At 40.0% G+C, this 10,992-nt stretch overlaps 1 non-coding gene across 1 annotated transcript; it reads left to right on the top strand.

Annotated features, from left to right (window-relative positions):
• The first annotated feature begins 630 nt into the window (after positions 1–630).
• Positions 631–702, top strand: TRNAH-GUG (transfer RNA histidin (anticodon GUG)). Its single transcript has one exon. It is a non-coding gene; the product is annotated as a tRNA-His (tRNA).
• The last annotated feature ends 10,290 nt before the right edge of the window (positions 703–10,992 follow it).

The raw sequence follows: 10,992 nt of genomic DNA on the forward strand, positions 1-10,992 counted from the left end.
TGCATTTATTTACTATCCCAGAAGCAATTAGAAGATAAAGCAGTTTTTCAGGAGATATGTGTGCAGTAAAACCAAATAGGCAGCTTTTCTAGCCACAGCTGAACCTTACCAATTACAAATTCACTCAGTGAGCAGAAGCAGGGTACTCTACTTCTGTTAACCAGTTCTGGTTTTCCCTAGCTCCCAAGGCTCTTCCTCGTCTTTTCAGCAACCTTCTTGTCCCCAGCTCCTACAGGCCCCTGGTCCCTCTGCCCTGCAGTCAGGGCACACAGGGCAGAGTGCCTATGGGCAGTCTGGCCACTGTATGAGTCAGAGATCTTGTGTTATTTGGATTTTGATAGAAGTGTAGAGTCAAGCATAACAGAGCTGGTCTGGCTGATACTACATGGGAAGCTTCCTGCAGAAGAGAAGTTTTCCCATGATCTTTACCAAAACTGCCAGGATGTTTCGTTCCATTGACATGGTGAGTGGGAGCCTTTCACTCTTAGGGGTGCAATTATTCTTCATAGTGGAAGCTGGGTCAGATTTGAGGATACCTTTTATAATGCTTAGAATAGTATAAAGATTATTTTCTCTCAGTAGAAATGTGGCCACACTGCACATCTATTGCTGTCAGAGCCCCAGTAGCACGCTGTGATCGTATAGTGGTTAGTACTCTGCGTTGTGGCCGCAGCAACCTCGGTTCGAATCCGAGTCACAGCATCATCCCGGTGATACCACAGCACATGGGCTCTGCTTTTGTCCCTCTATTCTGCTCTCTCTTGAGACCCCACTTGGAGTACTGTGTACAGTTCTGGCATTCTCATCATAAGGATTTAGAGCTGTTGGAGCAAATCCAGAGGAGGGACATGAGGATAATCAGAGGACAGGAGCACCTCCTGTATGAAGACAGGCTGAGAAAATTGGGGCTGTTCAGCCTGGAGAAGAGAAGACTGCGAGGAGACCTCATAGCAGCCTTCCAGTATCTGAAGGGTGTCTACAAGGATGCTGGAGAGGGACCTTTCATCAGGGGCTTTAGTGATAGGACATGGGGTAATAGGTTAAAATTTAAACAGGGGAAGATCAGGTTAGATATAAGGAAGAAGTTCTTTACTGTGAGGATGTCAAGGCACTGGAACAGGTTGTCCAAAGAAGTGGTGAGTTCTCCATCCTAAGCAGCGTTCAGGGCCAGGTTAGACAAGGCTTTTAGCAACCTGATCTAGTGTGAGGTGTCCCAGCCCATGGCAGGGGGGTTGGAACTAGATGATCTTAAGGTCCTTCCCAGCCCTAGCCATTAAATTATCAATATGATTATTCTTCTACATGCACTGTTCAGATTACAGGACTTATTCAAATGGAAAATTTCACTTTGTGCAGCTGGTTTTCTGTCTTTATCTTACTTCCACATCAGAAAATAATTCTAAAGGCCACCAGCACAAGGTTAACAGAAGAGAGCTGTCAAGTGAAACACTCTTCCACAGAAACGAAATACCTTTAAACAATAAGTGAACATCCTCAAGGAGAAGAGGCCTTTGTGGATGGTTGCCTAGTGATGAGAACATCGGGTGCCAGGCTGACTGACCGGCAGCTCATGTTTGCAAGTCTGTAACAAGTCAAGGGTTTTTCCAGCTTGGGGAAGAGAGCTGCATAGGGAGGGCTTTCATTAGCTCAAAATGTACAAAACTTTTTTGCATGCTATAGCAGCACATCCCATCTACATATAGAAGTTCCTATAAGTACTCCCTGAAGCTGGCCAGTGCTATGGTGGAGGTGGGGTGGAGCATTATACCTAGAACAGTTTTTCTTCAATTTTTTATCTTTTTCATTTGTGTAAGTTTAGAGATTCACTGTAAAATTTGTTCCAGGCTGTAGTTAAACTCCTTTGTAGCTTATGTACAAATCGTGCTGCTACTTAAACATATGATTTACAATGGACTCCCCACACACAAACACATGTGCATAAGAAGCATTAGTAAGATGAAGTAGAAGAGAGAGATTGGAAGTGATTTTTACTGAGGTGAGGAAGGGCAGTATTTGGAATGGGAGGGCTTGTTGCAGGCAAAAGTGACTGTGTAACTAAGGTCTCATGATAGTGTGTACGTTGTGACCTTGAAAAGACAAAACATAAACCCTCAAATACCCAGATGACTTGTGTTCAGAGAAATGTGTGTGTTTTGCAGAGCATGGGAATTTGATGGGGTCCCAGTTAATAATGTAAACTTGAAGTCTTCTACATCAGGATTGACCTCAGGCACCGACTGAGCTGTGTTTAAACTCCTGGGAGTTAAAATGCTTTTATTTTTGAAGGAGGTTCAAAGTCAAACACAAAGAAGTTAAATAGCCTGAAAGTTATTACACGACGTTTTATTTGGGGTTGAATGAAATGTTTTAGGATAACCATAAGTTAACTATTTTTCTTTTCGCTTTTGAAAAATAAACCATCCTTAACACAATACCTCAGCATACTTTTCAAAGTAGAGGCTACAGCTATATTTTGATGATCTGGAATTACATTTACTATGATATTTAGCATTGTAGAATCACAGAATGGTTTGGGTTGAAAGGGACCTTTAAAGATCATCTGGTTCAACCTCCCTGCCATTCTGGGGATGTCTTGCACTAGACCAGGTTGCTCAAGGTCCCATCTAACCTGGCCTTTAACATTTCTGACAGTGGGGCCTCCATAGGTTCTGTGGGCAACCTGTTCCAGTGTCTCACCACTCACACACCACACCTGCTTTTTGTAAAAAAAATTCTTCCTTATATCTAATCTAAATCTACCCTCTTTTGTTCTAAGCCCATTATCCCTTGTCTTATCACTGCAGTCCCTGGCAAAAGTCCTCTCCATCTTTCTTTTACACCCCCTTTATATACTGATAGGCCACAATAAGGTCTGTTCTAGCTTTTTTTTCTGTATGGTAAACAACTCCCTCAGCCTTTCTTAATAGCAGAGGTGCTCCACTCTGTGATCATTTTCATGGTCCTTCTTTGAACCCACTCTAAAAAGCTCCATGTTCTTCTTTTGCTCTTGTGCTCCAGAGCTGGATGTAGTACTCTGTGTGGTGTACTTGGAGTATTTGGTAACATATTTTAAGAGAAGAGGTGCAGCAACCTTGCTTTATAGTTGTAGGTATCAAATGTTCCTTCAGCAGAGCAAGTCTGCAAAAACTGGCAGTGTTTTTGTATTCCAGTTCCATCAGTGCAAACTGTTAGACAAGTCTCACTGATGCTTTGTTATCTCATGTATTTTTCCTTTTTTTTTTTTTTTTTACTCATTGATACTTTACTTTAGAACCCTAAGACAAAACGCTTTCACTCATTCAGAGCGTATCTGTATTTTCTTTGCATGTACAAAAGAATCAGAGAATTAAGCAAAAAATCTGTTGTGCAATGTCCATCAAATTGTTTTGGTTGTTGTCCTGTGTTCAGCAGTAGCAGTCATTTTTTAATCCTCTCGGTAGCTGGTGCAGTGCTGTGTCTTGACTTTCAGGCTGGGAACAGTGTTGATAGCACGTATGTTTTGAGTTACTGCTCAAATGTTTGGTTTGTCCAAGGACTTTGTGAGTCTCATGCTCTGCCAGGGAAGGAGGGGAGGCCAGGAGGAAGCAGAGACAGGACACCTGATCCAAGCTGGCCAAGGAGGTATTCCACACCACAGCATGTCATGCCTGGGGAGGTAGCTGGGAGTTGGCTGGAAGGGCTCAGGCTGGTTCTCTTCTGGGTCGGGCTCGTTTCAGCAGGTGGTATCGTATTCTCTCTCCTTGTTTATTTCCTCTATCATTGTTTTTGTTGATGGTAGCAGTAGTGATTTGTGTTATACCTTAGTTACTGGACTGCTCTTATCTCAACCCATGGGAGTTACATTCCTTTGGTTCTCCTCCCCATCCCTCCAGGAGTGGGGGGGTAGATGGAGGGGTAAGGGGACAGGGAAAATGCCTAATATGACTTTATTTGCCCATGTGAAAGCTGGGGGAGTGGCCAAATCTGAATATGCAGTGAATTGTCCACATAGTTCCTCACAGAACAAGACTCCAGTGGTGAACTTTGTTTTATCCTGTAATGATTATGCTTGCCCTCTTTCCCATCCCAGTTCAGTCTTCAGATATCTGTTGTTGCCTTCTCATCATGAAAGCCCACATCCTGAGTCCTTTATCATGTTTATGATTCTTGATAATGACTTCTTCAAGATACTTTGAATCACCTCTAGACCTGATCTAACCTGCAATACATGAAGATGGCATTAAATGGAGTGCCCAACCTACATAGTTTGTGATAGCACGTATTTCTTGTTAGTTTGCCAGTGTGTTTCAAAGCTGGCAGAAGTTTCCCAAGGAGCAGGCAAGTCGTGCCATCTCAACTCTCCAAGTAACTAGTCACTCACCGGAGTGACAAATCCTGCCAATAAGCATCCCCTGCTAGCAGCTGTCTGGAGAGGGATGTTAATCTACAGAGAAATTGCCTTAGGGAATGGTGTGACAAAGAATATCCACAGAGAGAAGGCTGTAGTGATTCTTGTTTTTCATTTCTGTTGCATTACAATTAGATCTGTAGAAAAAGCTCTGGCTGTCCTGAACTATCATGAACTGTGACTTTGACGGCTGATATGTTTTCAGGTTGTTATCTAAAGAATAGAAGGACAAGATTTTTTGGCAGTTTCAAATTTCTTCCATGATTTTTTTCCTGTCAGTGTACCTAAATCAGCTGGGGAACAGCAGTTTGCTGAGTTAGGCTTTTTGACATGTACTACTTGATAGCCCTGAGTGGCAGAGTATCACATAAGGTAAAAGATGGGCATAGAACAGCACAGAGGTGGAACAGGAAGGCTGGGTGCCTTGGGGACTTCATGGTGGTAAACAATTAAAACTAACCTCTCAAAATACATTACTTCCTAACACTTCTCCTCTGGCCATCACAAAGAGCGATGGCAGGAGTCAAAAGGGAGGTTGGTGGAAGAAAGTGGCTCTAAGAAGAGTGTTGCACCTGTAGGGATATTGTTGGCTGCCAAACATGCTCTGGTCGTATGAATGTCTACTGTGTAAAACCCAGGCAGGGGAAAGATGAAAACTTAGCTCAAAGGAAGCCTGGATTAGCAGTGACTAAACGCACAGCAACTCAGCAGCCTGTGCAAAAGATTGCTACCACCACTGGCACAATAACTAACAACTACAGGTTTTGTGGGCAAACTTGGTGGGGGATCCAGAACTGCAGTAGGTCTCATGCCTGTGTTGCCAGTGTCACCCCAAGGACAGTGCTCTTGTGTATATGCACTGTGAGGAGACTTTGGAGAAGGGGCTCAGTTTCTTGATGTTCTGTCATGTTAACATGCAAGTAGTCAGTTGTCAGACAAACTGAAGGAATGAACATCCCTTCATCCCAGAAAACATTAAAAAGTATAAACAGTACAAAATCTTATCTTGTATCAGGAAAGTTATGCTTTTTCAAACACATTCAATTGCAGTCCTTTTACTTGTGTGTGCTCATTTTTGGGTATATGCCCAGATCACTTAAAGTAATTCTGTCTTTTATTTGCATTTTTATGCAGTTTATTGCTTATTAATATATTTTCTCATTTTGCTAAAAACAGGGGATAAAAATCTGTACCTCAAATGAAGGAAGTCATAGTTGGTGAGTGTAATTGTATTTTCTGGTTTAAGCATTTATGAATCATACATAATAATTTATCCAGGACATAATCAGTGCAGAGCAGGTATCTGTCACAACCTTTCCAATTCAATATTTTTTTTACAGCCACTTTGCACTCATGGGCACATATTTCAGTGCTTGCCTACCTCATGCACCATGCCAAATGAGAACATAATCAAACAAATCAATATTTGACCATTAAGATGCAGAAAGCGATTTTAGTTTAAAATTGTTCATGAATTTGAGGACCATGCTTTTTAAAATATAACCCTGTTCAAGTTCCTCATGTTGTGGGGAACTTGTAAAACCTGAAGGGGTAATGAGCTTTTCTTACTGTCTGCTGCTGCACGACCCCAGTCCCTATCTGCTGACAGTTAAAAGCTGCCTGTGAAGCCCTTGCACCTGATGTACACATACGCCATGTGCATGTGTCAGGTGCCACCTAAGATGCAGTACACAGTAAGCAAGTGATTGTTAAGAGTTTTGCCATTCACTCCTTTGATAAGTGAGACTGGAAGGGTTTTATGAGTTCTCATCACAGGGAAGACAGTGCTTCCTGCGAGGCAGCACTGCTGTGCGCAGCAGAAGGAAACCAGCAGCATTCAGCTGGCCGTATGGAAAGCCTGAACAGTTTGTAGTTGATAATTTCAGCCTGGTGGCTGCCAGCCAGGGGAAAGGGTGCTGAGAAATAGAGGAGTGTCTGCATGTGTCTGAGCATTGTCCTCTGAAATATCTGAACTTGAGCTTGTATTTGAAGCATCAATAGTTAAGAACTGTATCACACCCAGTGCTGTGTGAACACAAAAGACAAGCGTTGTGCATTGGAAACAGTTTTAATTTTGATGAAGATATTAATTCCTTAAGTCATAAGTTATATAACCTAGTATAGTATGAGGTAGTTCAGAGACAGTACAGACAATCTGGAATAAAATCTTTGAGTCATGATGCTTTTTGCCCTGTTCTGTTGTGGATGCCTTTTTCCACTCCTCCCTCAACTCCCATTTAAATATATTTTAGAAGGGGAAATTCAAAATTCAACTTTGCAAGAGCAAGTATGGTAGCAGAAGCTATAACTTTTCTGATTGTATAAGTTGGATGAATTCAACTGTAGCACGTTGTATATGTTTTAGACTAATGGGGACTTCACTATCATAAGCTGCCAATTCTACCTGTCATGTGATTCACAGGTTTTATGTGGTTTATCTCAATTAAGTTCCATCTCTAGAGCACACTGCTGCATATTACTGATCTGTTAATGAAGCAATAGCTATATTGTCTATCTTTCTGATTCCAGCAAACACAGAATAAGCACAAGTCAAAGATTCCCCTGACAAATCATATAAGCAAGGTTCGTACTTCTAGCCAGAAAATTATTAGTTTATCTGAGATCTGTGTAGGTTATTATACATCTTAGCTCTGAGACTCTCTTGGTCTTGATTGATTTGCTGGTAGAATTATTCCAAATGCCAAAGTAATCCAGGAGCTTTTCTGGCAGGTGGGCCCTAGAAGGGCCCACAAGAGACCAGAAGATGCAGGGATGGTCCTCACCATAACAGCGCATCCCAGGCCCTAGGAAAGACTGACAGTGGCTTCCTGCAAGTCCGTGTTCAAGGCAGGAGGAAGGTGAGGGGAACTTTGATCTGCTGGTAGCATACACTCTGGCATTGGACATTAAGGTCAGGGCTGGCTGGAAGAAAGGTAATAGCGTTAGAAAGCAGGTTTCTAAAAAGACTTTCCCTGTTTTCCACTTCCAGCTCCTGATGCAAGTCAATATTTTTTTCCTTCACTCTGCTCTTTTTCAATGGTGCTGAATGCTGATGAGCTAATACTTGGCTCAAGGCCAAGCAAGTAATTTCCTGGTAATTGATTTGTTTTCTTTACACCTGACCTGATTTTTTTTTCGGGTAATTTTCAGGTTGGGTAACCCATCGGAATCAAACAATTTTAGGGGGTACCCAGGAGTTCAATAAGTAATGGTTATTTTGACTCTGACTTCCTTTGCATTCTTTCTCTCTCTCTCTTGGCATTAGGGTTTCATTGCTATTATAGCACTTTGCATATAATTACCAACAGCTTTAGGTTATAATTATATTGTCATTTAGTACATTTGTAATGGGAAAGAATGAACAAAGCAGTGAATTAAATATGCAATGACTGTTGGTGTTGTGTGCCTTTTGCTTTCTTAACAACTTCATTAATATTTTGTAATGTTTATGAGGAGTTACCTGGAAAAACAGCCATTGCATGCATTTATAAATGTCATGACTCTAGGAGCTAAAAGGGAAAAACAAACAGGATGAGCTGATATCCTCTAGGATTTAGGTTTTTTTTAATATGGACTTTAAATATTATTGCAATCATTTGCATGTTTATTTCACATGACATTTTCAAAAGAGAGCAGCAGTGGGCTAATGCTGCAATAAGTGGTAGAACTCCTGTTGAACTCAGTAAGAGCAGATGTAAATAGGTACCATTCACTGAAGAAAATACCACAGGGTGCTAGCTGTTTATAAACCAGTGAAAGTTAAAGCATACTGAGTCTCTCTTTTTTGTTCTTGAATTAGCATCCAAACTCACTATCTGTATGGTATTTCCTCTGCTGGTAACCAACATAAAGTATAGTTGAACAACTACATTTTGTCACCATATATGTGGAATAAACTTAATGGTTGTCCCTAGGCAATCTAGAATAGCTCTAGTTTATGTGAATCAAAGCATCATATAAACTCGTTAATATTACATAATTTGTATTTGCAATTATTATGCAGTTATGTATTATGCAGTTATATTACATAATGTAATATTATATTACATTGTACATGTAAAAAGGTACTCAGTTGTATGTGTATATGTGTGTATATACAGTTACAGAATTAATTCTAAATTACACAGTACAGTAGAGCACTAGGTCCCAGCTGCCTGACTCAGCAGGTGATCATAAGTGTCAGGGATGTCAGGAGGCATTCCGCATCCTTGTCCTTCCTCCAGTGTGCCATGTTACATCTTCGCCACTGACACCGGCTGCAGCACAGGTGGAGGGGATGGGTTAGCACAACAACCAGTTTAGCAGCAGGCAGAGGTGGAGTTTATTATAGCATTGGTGTCTGTATGGGTAGCACTGCTGCTTTGCTCACAGCCCAGTTTGGGTCCCCTTCAGTGACTTAGGGCTGTATCACCTGAAAATATCAGTGCCATTTTGCAGAGCATAAAATCATTATTAAATATAATGGTCACTTTTTACAGTCCTGTGAACATTATGAGCATAGGCATGAAAGAAACAATGTCTCTGAATATCTAAACAATTTCATGTAAGTGTGTGGTCATAAGAGAGCTATCAAACTTGAATCCTTGGAACTTACAGGTAATTCCACAAATCTAAAGTAAGGCAAATATAACAAATTTGTTTAGTTAAATACTAATGCTGCAGGCCTATCCTTCTCTCTCTGATCTCTAGGTAGAGAATACTGGTGGTATGATATTACTGAATATATGAGATTTTAAAGCATAAAATATATCCGATCTATTGAGAACATCTGCTGTAATCTCTCAATGCCATATAAGCCTGTGTAAAATGCACTTTTCCAGATTAAATTCATTGAGCTTCTAGTTATCAATAAAGATAATGAGTATTTAGTAAAATAACTGGTGTTTGTAACATATTTCAAGTTAGTATGAGAGGCTAGAATTTGACAGCATGGATGGAGACGTTACTGAAGTTAGATCATTTTAGTGATTTTTGTCTCTAAATAGGATAGACATCTCTGTATAGCAGAAGCACAAGTTTTTATAAGTGAAATCTGAGCATTTATTTGTAAATAAAAGACAATTTGCAGAGAAGGAGAATTTATTTAATTTAGAAACAATTGTCAAGATAAGTGAATCAGCTAAAAATAATTAGGGAATGAGAGCATATGAACAATTTTTTTCATATTCAAATATTTAAGATTAAATGCTTTACAATGTAACCCTTCAGTCCTACATATCTTTGTGTAGTGCCTATCTTTGTGTAGAAGAATCTGTGAAGGTAAGAGCAGGCAAACGCAAGTGGAAACACTGGTTCCCATTTCTTAAGTATAAAATTTCCATGACATTATTCTCAAGTGTTGTACATAAATAGAAGAGTATTTAAAGGTAAAATGTATCCTATCTTCTGTCTTTTCCTGGCCAACTAGAGGAATAAGGAATTGAGATCAGTATGACTAAGTAGGAATCATAATACTCTCTTGGGAAGACTTTACTTGCAAAAGATGGATTACAAAAGTCTTTGAATCCAAGCTGTCCACAGTCAGGGAATGCCACAAGCTTGTGAGCATATACTTCAAAGTCATGCCACCAAAATGCTTACTTACTTGCTAGGATTTCTCAGTGCAAAAAGGCACAGGGATTTTTAAAACATTGACAATATATTTGCTCTGATTTTGGAGAACTGCTGACACAGCAAAAGCTAAGCAAGCACTCTAAAGTGGGCAAATGATATAGACAATTTCAGGCCAGTGCATTGAAATTTGGTAAAAATCTACACGCAAATGAAATACTGTAGTGGAGAATCTCACTGATTTTGTCATGCTTAACTGCCTGAAAGGATCTAACCTAGGGACTTCAGCCTAGATGACAAATTTCTGAAGTCATATAGCCATCAGTAAGATTACAGTGTTATTTGACCCCGAGGTAGCAAACATCCTGCATAAGCACTGGTAAATGACAGACCACGAAGTGCTAGACCTGGTGTCTTAACCCTAGCAGGATTCTCAACACTGAGATTGCTGTATGAATCTTTTCTGCGAAACCTGAAGAAGGAGGATTTTCTGAGTTAGTGAATTCCCTATGAAGAGAATGATAATGAGCCACTGAGTAATGTATTGCTTAGAATAATAACAGAGTGTGATGGCCTCCAATTCAAAACTTTCTGTCTCTACCCAATTTAAAAGCTGGCTCTGGGTGTGAATCTGAATACAAAATAAGCACCTGGAGCAAGGCTGGAAAACTGATTCATCAGTTGCTTCTCCTGACAATCAAGTTGTAAAACTGTTCACACTCTTTTTCCTCTTTCTAGATCAATGAATGCATAGTATTTTAATGTGATCAAAGTTGTTCTAAGTTTCAAGATCATTGTTATTAATTAGTTAATCAAAGTTTTGTTGATTTGGGGTTCTTAGAGTTTGGAGGGTTTTTCTTTTTTTTTTTCTTTTTGGTTTTGTTTTTTTGTTGTTGTTTTGTTGGTTTTGTGGGTTTTTTTTTAATAGAAAGGAACAAACCCAGACTTTTTAAGCTATGTTCTTTTAATGAAAGGAGGTTAGAGAATTCATTAGTCCATAACCATTGTGTACTAAAAGGCAAATGATACAAGTTTTCATTTTTCAAATTTTATGT

The sequence above is a fragment of the Melopsittacus undulatus genome, chromosome 7 (assembly GCF_012275295.1).
Source record: "Melopsittacus undulatus isolate bMelUnd1 chromosome 7, bMelUnd1.mat.Z, whole genome shotgun sequence".
NCBI lineage: Eukaryota > Metazoa > Chordata > Aves > Psittaciformes > Psittaculidae > Melopsittacus > Melopsittacus undulatus.